This window comes from Battus philenor, unplaced genomic scaffold (assembly GCF_028537555.1).
Source record: "Battus philenor isolate CCGP_79_NKW_IND1 unplaced genomic scaffold, ilBatPhil1.0.hap1 SCAF_5, whole genome shotgun sequence".
NCBI classification, from domain to species: domain Eukaryota; kingdom Metazoa; phylum Arthropoda; class Insecta; order Lepidoptera; family Papilionidae; genus Battus; species Battus philenor.
In genome coordinates, this window is record NW_027181715.1 from 2,278,193 (window position 1) to 2,294,488 (window position 16,296).

Sequence of the window (16,296 nt, forward strand, 5' to 3'; positions counted from 1 at the left end):
GAAGTTTTATAATAATAATATGAAGATCACAGGATAATGTACGTCGACGTGATCGCACTGTAAATTCGCGTAACTGTTAAAAATAATTATTGTAACGTATTAGACAATGATATTTTGTAAAAGCCTATTAGATAAAAAATAATAACTGATGATGGACAAATATAAATTGCTTGTCACGAGAAAATATTTTCTCGTTGATCTCTGCAGATGTTATTGCTCCTGAGAGTCAAATATAATTCTCTGAAACTGATGTATTGAAAGTGTTGTTTTCACCGAAAATGTATTAGTATAGTCGTAAATTTGTCGTATTTCTACAACATAGATATAAAGACTGATTTTAGTTCAACAAACGTAGATATAGCAAAGAATTATAAAACTGTCATAAAAATTTAATATAGACTAGCTTTCTAGGCCTTCTAATACTATGTTGATTATATATATGGGATAAAAGGAATAGATATATTTTACACTTTTGTAATACACACACGCACGTCATAAACAGATCCTTTGATTTTTGACAATGAAACGAAACGTAATAAATTTTTAGATCACAAATTTTGAATCCACCAGTCCATGGTTTGTATACGATAAAGAGTCCTAATAAAGCGCACCCAATATCACTGAACTTATATAGATACATGTATATAAAGCGCATTGCATACAATTATCTTTTCAATATCAAATAGACACAGACGAATACGTTGAAAGCAAGCAGCGTTCATTATAAAATAAATAATTGGTTAAACGGATGTGGAGCAGTTTCGCGGTAGAATAGTGAAACAGGCCGCTCCGAATGTGATAGCTCGATAATTTGCATTTCAGTAAAGGTGAGCCAATGTACAAATCCACAATCCAACAAGAAACGGTATTTGAGCTTATAAATATTCAGATTACCCACGCTATTAAGTCAAGGTATCGAGTGATAACAGCTACATATTTGAGAGAAAATTTCATTCATGTTTGGACTATAACAGATCTAAAACGATTAGAAGATAATTTTAATTTTGTTATAAAAATTTTAAATTTACATTTTAATTTTTAAAAAGCGTTTAAAAAGTTACTTCACGTCTGTCTAGGACCTGCCTGCGTCCAACATCTTTGAACATATGCATATATTTCAGATAAATCTACAGAAATTCCTAAATGAATCTAACTTTATAATTAAAGTAATTGCTTTTAAATGTATTTTCAATAACAATAAAAAAGGATTACACTTGACTTTATCACTGATCAATAACTGTATGTATTCATTTGTTTACCATACTTGTTCTAATTTCAATTTCAGTGTCCTGATATTATTCATAAAATTTAAAAATTCAAATTCAATAATGTATGTAATAATGTACTGCCTTCATGAATAAACTCCCGAAATACACGCAAGCGGTACGTGTATGGCACGGATATTGCAAATTTATTCAAATAACCATCTGCCGTGGTCTCCAAAAGGCACGCCCAAGGGACGTTCCAACGATTTTTTTTTTTAAATTTGCACCCAACAAAATGTGGTCCGTGCCAGAGACGAGGACCCCGATGTAAAATCATCTGCCGATAATAAATTTGTGATTATTTGTGTTAACATCATTTTACAGTATATATTTATTATTTAGTATTTCTTTGTCATTAGTATTTAAGGCTGGTGAATAACAAACTGTAGTTCGTATATCTTCATTCTATATAACTATTGGTGATAACAGAAAGCCTACAATCATGTTTTATAATGCAATAAAGTGAATTAAAAATAAATGTTTAAAATTAAAATTAGTGATTTATTAATCCATTAATTAGATACATAAACGAAGTAACAAATTTAAATGTATTTCTTGTTATTAAAAATGTAGCGACATTTAATATATAAGAATGAGAAATTCATACATCTGAAACATATTTCATCATATTAGCGAGAGGTCAACTGTTTGACATAGACGTCCCCCATAGATTTCCTATCAGACTTGTTATCAGACTTGTAGACTTGTTACAATGGGTAAGGTTGAAAGAAACAGACATGCTGGACGCGAGAGATATGTATAAAGAATATCTGAGAGTGTACAGAAATAATAATCGTCGAACAAATTTTTTTATGTTACATAGAAAAGAAAAACAGTTTAGGCAGATATGGGCCATCCTTTCAATCAGAGGAGGCACTTTGAGATGCATCACAAAGAAGAAGTAAGAGAGAAAGAAGCTAATATATATAATATTATGTCTGTAATAAATTACATAATAAAGACGGGTGTTTATCAGAAAACTAAAGTACTATATATGAACTTTGCACTGTTTAACACTTTCTTTTTGCTGAACCTACTCTATGATATTATTTTATACCGTACCATGTGTGCAATTTTCTGTTATAATTAAATGTTCTACTTTAAAATTATTAGGTAATTTATTTTATTATTGCTTATACATTCTGAAACATACACGAAGAACATGTACTTCTTTATGAAGTTTTATATAGCTGATATATAAATCTGTTTACATTGTAAGTTGGTGGAGATATATCGTTTACGTCCTAAGATATACCGATTTCCTTTGCTTTCGTTTTTTTACCTTTTCTTAACAGCTATCTTCGATTGTAAGTTATATTCGTATAAATAAGATTATCTCTCATCAAATTATTTACAAATTGTGATTGTCAACTGTTTATCATACAAGAAATATATTGTAATATACAAAGTCAGTGAATAATTTCAAGCCTGGAGGTATTGAACCGTGACTTTAAGCTATAAATAACTCGATATTATCTCGGCTCTTAGTTCGGCCCTATCTACAAGAGAACCTGCTAACTGTCGTACGGTAGGCGCACACTTTGCAGCGGTCAGGTAATAGATGGCGCTGGCGTCGGTGTGGGTAGTTTGCATAACATGGTCGTGCGAACGATACTTTGAAGTTTTAAAACTTCTTTTACATCACAAGAATGTTACAGAGTAATAAAATTAACATACCTAACTCAAAAACAGAAAAAACTAGAGAATAAGTGTAGAATCAATTATCTAATACTCAAAATGCCTCATTACTTGTTCGAATGTTTTGGGTAAGTTATAAAAAGTCGATAGCATTAATGTGAATTGAATACGAAACAGATTAAACACAGTCTAGATTTTAAATCAACCGGAACAAAGTGACTCCACGTTAGCTTACAAGGACGCTGTATCCTATTGTTTCAAATTCGCTTAAACGAACCGGTTCGGGAGATAATGGCACCGAAAGGCACCACGCATGCCAACCCCGGGGCCGCGGTGGAATTCCTGCCCGCTTTATTCCTTGCCCGAGGGAATCCAGCCGGGACTGATTAAGGAAAAAGTTTCCAGACGACCCATTGTTAACCTCTCGATTAGGTCTGCCAAATATTCAAATCTATCGATGTGTGCTATTTTAGAGATGTACCTATTTAAAAGATCATATTTAAAAAATAAGCGTATATATATTTTAAATAATTATAGTGTATGAACAAAAGATTATGCAGTTAATAATATATTTAACAAAGTTATGAACGTATGTAATGAACAAAACAAGTATGATGGCTTTAGATGTATGTATGGTCCAACTATAGAGTCGACGCAGTTAAAAATCGTGATCAGTAGGTTTATAATAGATAAGGAAAATTAAAATTTTATATCAATTCTCAATTTGAAAATGATGTAAATAGTATACAAGCTGATTTTTGGTATCTTATAACGTGTTACACATATAGCATTGTATTGTAGAAAAAGGTATTTTTTTTTAAATTCTTTATTGGACATTTAGACAAAGAGGTACGAACGGGGACATTATGGCAAACGGCGGTGTTTTTAGACAATTATTGTAGGGTGTTATTTACGATGGAAAAATAGAGCTGGTACGCTTAACGTACCGCGGTCATCTAGTGATAAAATATTTAATGGTTTTTTTTTCGTCGAAAATGTTGTCGAGAATAATTATATGTAAATAATCGTTGAAAATGACAATGTGGACTCTATTTTAAGGTTCAAAATCTATTTTAATCGCTTCAAATAAATTGAAAAAAATGATTTTGTAAAACATTTATTTAAACAAATCAATTATTTTGATTTCAAAGAGTTAAGTGCAGAGATATTAAGTGATAAAGCATTTAAAATATAATCAAGAGACTATAAAATATATTTTAGTAATATTCTCAATGCTCTAACGAGCTCGTAAAGCGACTTGGGACTCGCGGAATATCGCAAGACAGCGACCGGTTGCATGTCTTGTAGGCAGAAATTACACCTTAATGACGAAAGAAAAAGAACAAAGCGGCCCCTGTCCCAACGAGACCTGTGTGATTTAAATGTAATGCTACTCAGCGGTGTTGGGTTGGATTTTACGGAACATCATCCATTTGTATATTATAGGACTGCCGTGTCCATAAAAACAACACAAGGGGAATAACTTTTGCTGAGATCACCTAGTCGTAAATACCGCCATGTAGTCCGGACCCTACTTTTTTATATTCCTTCTCGACTGGAATCTAAATCGTCTGCACTGGTATTTAATGTGATTATGTGCGAAGCAAAAAGCGACGGCGGCTGAAAGGATTGCAGCGAAGTTAAATATAAATAATGATTCATTGATCGATTGTAATTAATAGAAGAATAGTTGATCACATTTCTTTATGATATCTCATGTTCATATTGCATGTAACATAGCGAATCAACTATACATATATCCGTTACAGCTTTTACATATATAACTAATCCCTTTATTTTAGATCACAGCATAAATTGGAATAATATACATTAGCGATTATGGATTTATTGTTATTGTTGATATAGGTAATTAATAATGAAATATTTAAAAAAAGAACTTTCGTAAATAATTAATAAATATCGTATTATAGCATTAACGGTGTAAACGGTAAATGGAGTCTGTACGGCTGATCCGTAAACCAATGAACAAATAAACGATGAGAGAATCTGAATATCACGGTCCACGGCGGAGAAATTTCCTAAAGAATCATTTTTCTCACGCCGAGTCATCTATAAAACGATGGCCGAATTGGACGCCATTATCGTCCTGGAATTGAGTCAAACAGACGTACCGGCTGACTGTTTTTATAAAGCATTCCGTATAGTAAGCTTTTGAAGCGAAGGTTTGATTGAAATAATGCATTTCTATCTAATGACTGTCTCGTTCAGTTGTTTTTTCATCAAAGTATATTTTCACTTATACATGCTTTTGCATATATTTAATATTTTTGTCAACAAGTACTGTGTCCAATGGGTCTAATAATTAAAGAATTTGTGAGGAATAAAAAATGAGAACAAAAAGATTAAAATCTGTGAAAAAAATTATAAAAATTCTCCCTGTGTACACAAGATAGAGGAAGTACAAAAGGCCTCCAAATATAGGGGCCATATAAAAAAGATGGGTGTTTAATGGGCAAGTGGAGGCTACAAAAAAATTTTAAATTTAATTTTACTACTTTACAGATGTTTAATTGCAAGATTAGCTGTAAATACATTATAAATTCCTAGAAATTCTCATGCTGTATTTATGATTTTCCGTTACGAGGGAAGTAACACAACATCAATATCACCCACGTTGATATCATAGTTTAAAATTTTTTTTCGTTTACAATATTCTAGCTGAAGCTAAAATATACTGACAGAGGAACAAGTACTGTGTACTTTATATAATAATTATTATAAAAGTGTCATTATTAGGAAACCGACAAATCATTGCACGTATATATATCTGGAACACAAATTGAAATGGATATTCATTTTAAAAATTAACAAAAATTGAGATCATACTTTATGAAAGTCTTGCTTCTACTAATCAATGTGAACACAGCTTTCTGATTATTGACTATTATTATACATCAAGAAAAATATGAAAATTATCCAACATCCGTATCCATTGCGCATTTTACTTACTATAGTAACAAATTACTTGTAAATCATACGACAATGAATTAGGTATATGTAAAATGCTATACTTAACCGTAACTGTTAGGTAAATGTCCTTGCTATAGTCTTGGACACTGGTCGACCCAGATTTACGCAAGCGGCGTGTGAATTGAGAGCGTTATAGTACAAACTATATTCACATTGTACGCTTTACTCCTATTATGAACGGTAGATTAAGTCATTCTTTAATGTTGTGCATTAGAAGCACGTCCGATTTTCTTCAAACCAGTTGTTTAACCGTCTCATATAACAGATCTCATAAAAACAGCATATCTCACACCGTAAAGTTTCCTTTGTACACTAATACCTCACTTTGCGTCGTGGTTACGTTCCAAAGAAACACGACGCAAATTGAAACGCCGCAAAGTAAATTAAGATTTTCTATAGCAAACCATGTAAAGATCGAAGATATATTATATTTATATATATTATATTTAAGGTTTTATCTTGGGAATCGAACTCACAACCTACGATCGCAAGTAGCATTCCTTTTCGCTGGGCTACCACAACTCTAATACTGTATAAGTCTTATATTTCGTTTCTTTATAACATTACAAACAAAAACGTTACGGCACTTGTAAAACTGTATGCAGTTTTAACAGCTACCGCCGCACTTATATCACGGGTCATCTATCATTTCGTAAAGTTAAGTCAGACGCCACGTCCCACGGCGGGTCAGAGCTGACCCGGCAGTTGAAAGCTTGACGAATGACGCATTACATCGAAATTCATACGTGACTCTTGCGCAGTATGTACAATAGGTTGATGCGAAATGTTTAATATCATAAGCAATTTCTTCGAGTATAAATATTACTTTTAGATCTTATTAAAAAAAAGATTATTAAAATTCTAGTGCAGTCAATTAAATATTTCTCATGCGGGTAGTATATATTTTAACAATAAAATTTCACCAAAAAATACCATTCAATGGTAATCTTTTCATGACATTTTTTTTAAAAGTAGTCTTTTTACAAATTCAACGACGTAAGACGTCACATTTTTACCTAGGTTATTAGTATGGGTTAAATTTTATTTCAATTTGGATCTTAAATATATTTTTAGAAGGTGACGAAACTAGGCAACACTCCGGCAGTGAGTGACGTCATATACATTCAAATTAGTGCGACGTTAATGTTCGTTCTCCGGGGACATGAGCATGACAAGGCGAAGAACGGTTCTGGGCGCAAATTCACAGTTACCAGAATCTCAAATCATATGTAGGTAAAATTACCGAACAAAAAAAAACTATTTCTAGGAATAAAATTTAAACTGAGTCCAAATTAATTTAGTTATTTTTTATATATCGTATTTTATTTCGTAGAAGAGCTTGCATATTACACATTATTGCTTACATATATATATGTATATTTGACATATATGCCTGCTTCTGTAATAAACTTTCCCCAATTATATAAAATATTTACTAATAATAATATATATACAAATACATTTTTCGTTAACTTTTACGATTATTGGACTAGCCACAATTTATCTGTTAAACATGGACACCAACACTGTGTTCGTACATGATCCACGTGAAAGAAATCTGTGTGGTCACCTTAAAAGGAATTGTTAAACACCTGAACTTAATATTCTAACAGCAGTATTGTTGCGCCAATGGTTTCCATAACAATACATGGAAATTAAAAATAAGTACGCAACTAAGTATGTATATTTTGATCATAGTTGTCAGTCATCAGCGGATAGAAGTCCACTGCAAGACAGGCTTCATACAATGTTCGCCACAATCAACGGTGTTACGGTACTGCTGAACTATGTTGTCAGTCCATTTGGTAGGGGGCCAATTCTACTGGCTCATTTTTTTTATATGGCCCCCGCTATTGGAGGCCTCTCGTACCCCTAATTAGTTGGGATCAAGGTCTTTGTTTACAATTAAGTCTTTCTTAATCGTAATTCTTTACTCACTGTTATTCTTCTTAATTTCTTTTATTCTTACCTTATTTCCATCACAATATCTTTCATTTTATTCTTTCATTCCTTCTTGCTTTCATCGCCTTCCTTCCTTCATCTTATTTCTCTTAGATGGCTAGGTACATTTTTTTTATTCTTTATTTTATTATTTACATATTCTATTTTTTTTATCACAGTTTTCTTTGGGTTGTGCTTTCTTTATACATTATATATTATATTACTACACTTTTCTTAGTCTATTTTTTCTATTATTAATTGACTAGTTATTTTATATGCAGTTTATTTGGTACCTACTTATCTTTTTGTTTCTATTAACAGTGTCACTCACCACCCTACGAGCAAGCGAGGAATGATGGGCGAAGGTTGTCATCGACCATCATTACGGCGATGCTCTCTAAATCTGTCTTTAACTTTACCTCCGTTTCCAGGGCACTGCGCATCCTTGCATGTGCGGGACAATAGCTACTAGTTCATTGTCGTGTTTTAAAAATAAGCATTTTCAACGTTGAAAATCCATTTACGAATTTAAACTTGGAATATTTCACACAGGTATGGTACCAAGGCGCGGCTCGTACCTAAACCCGCTCCGGGTTCCGAGAACGGCTCGGGAATGAACCCGCGACCCGCACGTCGGTGCACTCACGAAAGCGTTAGTCGTACGGCGATTGCGACGGAACACGGCCCCGTTCGCCTGTATTACGAATTGCGACCAACCCAGTCGTTACCAATACGACTGTGAGTTTACATTGCAAGCTTATTGTATTGTGACGGGACCTATTGTACTTTACATAATAGGAAGTATGTTAGGATTGTGAAATTATTAGATATGTACCAATCTAGTAATACAGTAGAATTTAGTAGCCCGAGAGAGCTCTCGATCTATGTATAATAGAGGCTTGAACTAAATATCATCTGCGTTCTTTTTCCGCGAACCTGCGGACTCGACTAAAAAGCTATGTCCGTAGTAGCATTATTTCTTTCCATACAAAAATGTATATTTATTGCAAAGAGTATATACGCCTCTTATTAAGAAAACTCAACTGAGACAATTAGATTTAGCTATGGATCCCTTAAACTAAGTTATTTAACGTCAGTTTGATTTGTTTGTCATTTAATAGATATCTGACAGAAAATGTATAAACTTAAATCAATATTGCTAATATTTTGTTTAAAAGATGTATTGTGGAGTTTCTTCTCCACAACTATAACAACTTGCAAAGCAGAGTAGAGTCGAAAATAAAATAGAGTTAGAAAAATGACGATCAATATCAATCCTTAAATGTTACAATGTTGAATAAATTAATTTTATCTTGTATATTATGTTTAGATTCTACCGATGTCTTCCGGTAACCAACTTATCAATGAAGAGTAAGGTTGCTATTTTTTTTTTCAAAGCGGAGGTTAAAATACAAATTTTAAACAATAAGTCTCGGTAACTTGAAAACTTAGTTTGTTCCTTACCATCAATTACTCGAAAAAAACTACGTTTTCAAATACAAACAGGTAAGTTTAACTCAATGGAAGTCTAGATCAAAAGAGTTCGTAAAAATCACCTCCCATCATAAACCCCACAGAGTGGGCCCTTTAAATTAGTGACCATTGTGTAACAATAGGAACCCACCGACGCATTGTCTTCGGGCAGTGTTAATAAAATTTAGAAAATATACAGGTAATTGTGAAATTGAAACATAAAAGTTTATGGTTGAGTTAACCTTTAGTTATTTAGTTTTACAACCATTTTTGTTTAATCAATAACATTCACCGCAACCTTAATCTTTGATATTTTGAAACAAAGGCTCGCCGGAGTATTTATTTTTAAAATAAAGACCAAGATAAGCTAGTAAATATTTCTATATTTAATAGGATCACAGATAATGTAAAGAAAGTACGTAAGAATAAGGTTTACACACTGTAAATAATCACATATACTAGCACACCTTGAATGTTTTCGCCTCCAGGCTATACCAACATTATTTTAAAATATAAAGACCCGCTAATGTCGTTTCTGAACAATTTATCATCCGAGATAGACTTAACGTCAAAGCGGGATATTTGATTTTCATTGTTGTTTCACAACGACGCCAGTCCTATGGCATATTAATACACTCAACAAAGGCGCGCCGTTCGACCAATTAGATCGCAGTGAATTGGAAAGCCGTGTTCACATTGTAAATTTTAAAAATGGCTAAGCAATTATGCTGAGGGGTCACTGAGTTGAATAACAACGACGATATAGCTCTATATTTACATAGCTCTGTAATAATTAAATTGTAGATATATATTTTTATAACGTAGCAATATATGTAAAATATTACTATTGTGTAAAAAACTGATATATAATTATTTCATAGTAATAACTTAGCTTTAATATCTCTGAACTTCAATTACAGCAAACAATAATGATAAACGTGTTAATAATTTATATAAAAAAAAAAATTTCGAACCACGCAAATTGTTTTAAATTGTTTTAACAATCGATTTATCGAACAGGAGAACAATTTAAAGCAATCTCGACAAACGTGATCGATTTCGACAGATATTGATTTCGTAGACAAATCATCTTTGTAATACGAAATAGAACCGGCTCGTATTGGGTAATTTCAGACCCAATGACTGCGGTACATGTGCTTGATTAGTATAAGGATTGAGAGAAGGGTATAATGAAGGTGAACTATGACTATAGATCCTTTTTGGATAGTGTTTCTAAACTGAATTCAACACAAGGCCCGTTCAAGAAAGAGGGCCCTTATCTCTTCCGATTTTGGCCCCCAAATTAATGTAACGTGCGCTGTTGGGAACCGAACTCTTGACCTTACGTACATCATCTTTTAACCACTATGCTACCATTACATTATCATTACCATTTCAGCCGTATGAGATCCAAGGCACGTTAGGCCTCCCCCATGTATTTCAAACTTGTTGCATTCATCATCTTCCGAAGACTGCCATTGAAAATAAAAAATGTAAACTCGGCACTACTTATTTTCCTTATGCAAGCTAGTTTTACTAACCTATACTAATAAAACTTAGAAATTAGAATATAACAAAATAAGTGAATTAATTAATTAAATTTAAAAAAGGGAAGTAGCAATCCAGAAGGTGCAGGAAGTATAAAAGGCAAGGAATGAAAGGCGAAATGGATAATGGAAGATATTGCGTCGGATAAAAGAAGAATGAGTAAGAGATATTTAGAAAGGTATAAGATGAGAGATTATAAAAAACGTATGTGAATAAATGATTACGTAAAAACTGTCTCTGTGAACCTAAGGAGTTATACGAGAGGTCCCCAATAGCGGGGGGCGTTTAAAAAGAAACCTATACTAATAATAATAAAATAAAAATTTCGATAGAGAGAAAGATATTGGTCTGACAACGATGTATAAAAGATTTAACTAAACAGGCGCGGCGAATGCGTGACGTTGTCCATATGTAGGCCACCGCCCACCTCCATTAGCGATAGTCCAGCCGCGTCTAGACGGTAAATGCACACCTCCGGTTTTATCAACTGCCGCATCTAAAGTTTGTTGCATCCATGGCTCTTTTGTACTGCTCGATGCCGAAGAATCTCGTTGATGATATTTCGACAAAGCAAAATTACGAACTTAATATACAAATTTCCGTGTAAAATTTATACTGTTACCGTGAACCCTGGTCGCTAAAAAATGTACCGCGTGCAACAAACTTATTAGTCATTTAATCCTATGTCCCCAAGATGGGGCAGAGGGCGTCCACAGTACGTCGCCATCCCGAACGGAACTGCCTTCACTTCTGCAGTGATCGTCCGCCGCTTTGCTTTGGGCGGCCACGTCTTGGCTTTCCTTGAGGATTTCATGCGTTTAATCAGCATTTCCAGAGATCTACGTTGGAGAGTTTTTAGATAAATTTATTAGTACCGTACATCTGCATATAGTAAGAAGCGATTATTTTAATATTACAAACTGATACTCCAATTTTATTTATTTGTATATATACGAAGAACATCAATCAATGATATATTACTTTTGCTAACATAGTTTCATTCAGGTAGACATGATCAAACTTGTTTCAATATAGACTGCCAGCTGCATAAGACCTAACGGAATATCAGATACGAACTGTTTATAATTGCTACATTTCATAAAAAGGACATACAGAGTTGAGATTTCAGTGATAGTCGGGGGAATTCCCCGAAATTATTTATGTAGATTAAAAAATAAACTCGACAATTTGTTTTATAATACTTAAGGTGAAATGAAACTGGTACAAAAATATAAACGGTTTAAAATATAAAACAACATACATTTTCCCATTTTAAAATAAGAATACGCAACAGACTAAAAATAAAGTTTCTTAACACGGTCATATATTTCCTGCTTAATCGAAATTCAGTATCGTTGCATCGAAATGTGTACTAATCGATTTGAAACTAGAATCCTTGCACGGGACATTGGCAACAGCAAGGACTACTAATGATTCATCTGCATTGCCAATAATACAAACGTTCGTTTTAAAATGGACTTTGTGTTGTAATGGAAAAGATTATTTTGATTTGGCATGAATGTATGTATGAGAGCGTGTATGTATGACATGGATGACAAGTCACGTTCGGTGCAAGTTGATTTGCCGATGCTTTATTGTAAGTGGAAGCGATCTTGTACATTGCTTTGTAAGGTTAGACTTTATGTTTTTTTTTATTCCGATTATTGGAATGACGGGCAATCATATCATCGATATCTCGAATGGATTGAATACACTACGCGGTCTCCTTTAAGATTCTGCCTGAACGTTATTAGATAACAATATTTGAAATGTCAAGAGATTTCTTAGATACCCTGTTACTGAAGCTTTAACTTTAAACTTTATTAGAATTTTTTTATTATTTACGGTTACTTACAACTTTTTTTTACTAGAAATATACTTTTAATAATATATATCTTTAAGTAATTTTTTACAAAAAATTTTTAAGCATGTATTTCAAAAAATTTTTATCTTCAGAAATAAGAGCCATGTTTATATTACGTAAATTGAATGACTAATTTTTTGATAGTCACTATGAGATGAAAAATACCCGCTAAGGCCGGCAGCCTTCAACTCGTCTTATTGAAAATGAATGAGAGTAAACCTATGTTCAGCAGTGGGCATTCTACGGCTGAAATGATGACGACCGCTGATGGATCTCGAGACTCCATAAATAATACGTCTTCTTTTACTGCCCTAAGGCACAAACAACTAACAAACTACTAAGTCTAAACTCAGTAATTTGTTGTTTAGATTACATGCACCATAATTACAAATCCTTCGAAAGATACCATCTTATATAAAACGCAATCCTGCACATGAATTCAAATTGAATCACGCTCGTCATGATTGTGGTAAGCAGGTCATATCACTTAACTAAAAGCAGTTCTTGTTATGTCACTTAATATGAACATGATTGATGTTGTTTTTATTAGTTATGTTTGCGTTTCCAGGTTCACTGGATTTGAGCTGAGAGAATGGTAGACTTATTCAGCTTAAAGCAGTGTTCGGCAAAGTGCTGCTCCATAGCCGCTTGTGGCTCTTTGGCTCTGGCACAACATATTTACTTAAAAAAACTTTGAAAAAAACAATTATAAAATTACGGTTGAAAAAGTTCGTGTTCGTAGTTCTTAACCTTTTCGGTTCTCTATATATGCGGACAATCCCTTTCATGCATAAACATTATTAAACGTAAAATTGAGAATTCAATCTTATTGATAAGAACTAAGAATCACGTCTAAAATTAAGAAGAAAAAAACAAATCTGATTCGCAAACTTTCCAAGGAGATACATTGCCCGTATTAATGAAATGTGTAGTTTTTATTTAATGTGACAAAAGTGTATTAAAGCAGATTTGGCTTCTAATTTTTTTAAATTGTAATGTTCATATTTAGCTCTTTGGCTAATAACTGCCGACTATTTGCCTAAACCTTTACGGTAATTAAGCTCGGAAGGATACTAACAAGTATGCCGAAGGGACTTAATTGATTGCTGACACTATCAGACTTGGGAGTCTTCTGGTTCAGATATTAAATTTTGTCATCGCGATACTAATGTCTTCTCATAGCTTATGTACAAGTCTTATATATCACGGCCTGTATCGGTTGTGGTTGATTAAGAATCTTTCGGATTGCTATGATACTACACGTGGTTTCATTGACAAACTTAAAGGCTTTCAACGAACCATGGAGAAGGTTGTGCTCTGGATTTCTCGTAGATCGAATCAGGAATAATAAGATCTTTATTTACATAAACTAAAGTAACCAAGTGACATTGAACAGGACACAGTAAGTTAAAGTTGTCGAAAGAGGCTATATGTAGGCTTGATGGCGGCTGATTTCATCCAGTGGTAGACGTCGTACGACAGAAATAATGGTGATGGTGATTAATGAACCTTAACCAATGAGACTGCTTGCATTTAATTTAGTTAAAACAACTTCATAAGTGCCGACGGTAAGCGAAAAGCATTGTTTTAATATTTCCGCTTCATAATGGGGGTGACTTACGGCGCGTTCGACGTCTACTGGCGCATTCTCGCCTCCGTACATGGGTCGTACCAAAACAAGACGGTCGTTTTAATGAGAATCGCGAATGAGGAAAACAAAGGGCTTCCAGCGGCCATTGTCGCTACTACGTGATCAGATCGACTTCGAATGAGATTTTATTAACAATTGTTCGACTTGTGTAATTAAAATTCTTTAAATTAAAAATGTAAATTTAATTATTAATTTAGATTTACATTTCTATTAAATATTTATTTACAAAACAAGCATTATATTTTATTATAAGAATCGAAGCAAGACAGAATTACTGTTGAGGCAATTGAAAATTGAACTTTTTTGTAGGAACCAAAGTGAGAAGCAGCTGGTCGATTTTGGTCATTACCAGTGTGACCAGTGACATGTCCTAACAAGGGTAAAAACCATATATATATATATATATATATATATATATATATATATATTGACATCGTTGCACTCGTTCCACACATACAGTATATGAAACAATTTATGATAGATTAGATTGAGGATATAACAATGTTAATATATAACACCTAATATATAGTGCTCGAATAATCGTCATTTTAGGATGAAACTATCAAGTTACTAGTGTAGACTGAGCGAATTATTTATAAATTTTTATTCGCAATCGAGTTTTGAAACAATAGTAGGGGTCGTATTTTCCATATATATTCTCGTAATACATTCACAGACCATAAGACGTATATGGAGGGTAGAAACACTCTTAAGGTCTCATAGCTTTACATGATTACCGGAATTCATGTAAATAGTCTATAATATTATCTATTTACGGTAAAATAGTTTTCCGTCTTGTTTACTATATATCGAATACAATGGTTAATGGATATATTAATCGAATGTTTATTTCTTAGCCTGTTCTAACCAACTACAGTCAGAGACATATAAAGAGAAGCGTAATAAACGCTAAAGTAATACATAAAATCTTTTAATTTCGTATTTGCCTTGTTAGAAATGCTGCATGAAGGGTGTTTAATTATAGGCGTCAAAAACAAAAAATATAGATAGCATATTAAGTAAAAGTGTAACGCAATTCGGATGTTCATTATCTGTCCTTGCAGACTTTTAGTTCTAAAAATAATTGGACTGTCAAATTTAATTTTAAAAATAAATCCATGTATCGTATTTTAAAGTGATCACTACACAGGAGCTATCTATCACACTTTTACGCACTGAATTTAATATTTCCTTCACAGCTTTTGCACATAAAATCTCCCTGTATTTTAGTAATTTATAATTTAAATAAACAAGATCTCGGGCAGAATCTTGGTCGCAAAGTTTTTATGCTATATTATTTAGCGATCTGTTATTGCTATGTTATAATGATTTAAAGTAATCAAACTTTTTGTCAGTTTTATTATGCTTAAAGTAAATATAGTAAATTTATTTCACTTTCATTACGTATCTTATGTATCCTTAATTGCAAATAAAGAACTATAGTTGACTATATCCCTAGGAAGAGGCAACGTACAGTTTACATGGATATTTTAACACTACCTCCTTCTTCTTTTTCAAGGTCTGGATTCTTTATACTATCGTATTATTTATAATGAAGACAAATTGTTTTCAATATATAAATACTAAATAAATATCTACATTCTAATAGATAATACCAATAAGTATCTCAATGTTTTATAACGCCGTTAAAACTTAAAACTAACCCAAATCAACATGGCGTCGTCGTGAACACAAAGGAAATATTAACAATATATTGTTATATCAACCTTTCGCCTTTTTTTATAACACATCACAATTAGGGATCTCAGATAAAAATGGTTGCATGCAATTATAAACATAGTGCGTTATGCTTAGGGTATATAATACCTTGGCAAAGATGAAGCGGTACGAAGGGTTGTTTCACATCTGTTTGATATGTAAGCCGACATTAGTACGACACACCGGAACGTTAGGGGCGGTGCGCC

General features: G+C 33.0%; 1 protein-coding gene across 1 annotated transcript in view; it reads right to left on the reverse strand.

Moving 5' to 3' along the window:
* Positions 1 to 16,296, reverse strand: part of N (neurogenic locus Notch protein) — a 181,889-nt gene that overhangs the window by 108,519 nt on the left and 57,074 nt on the right. The window lies entirely within an intron of this gene.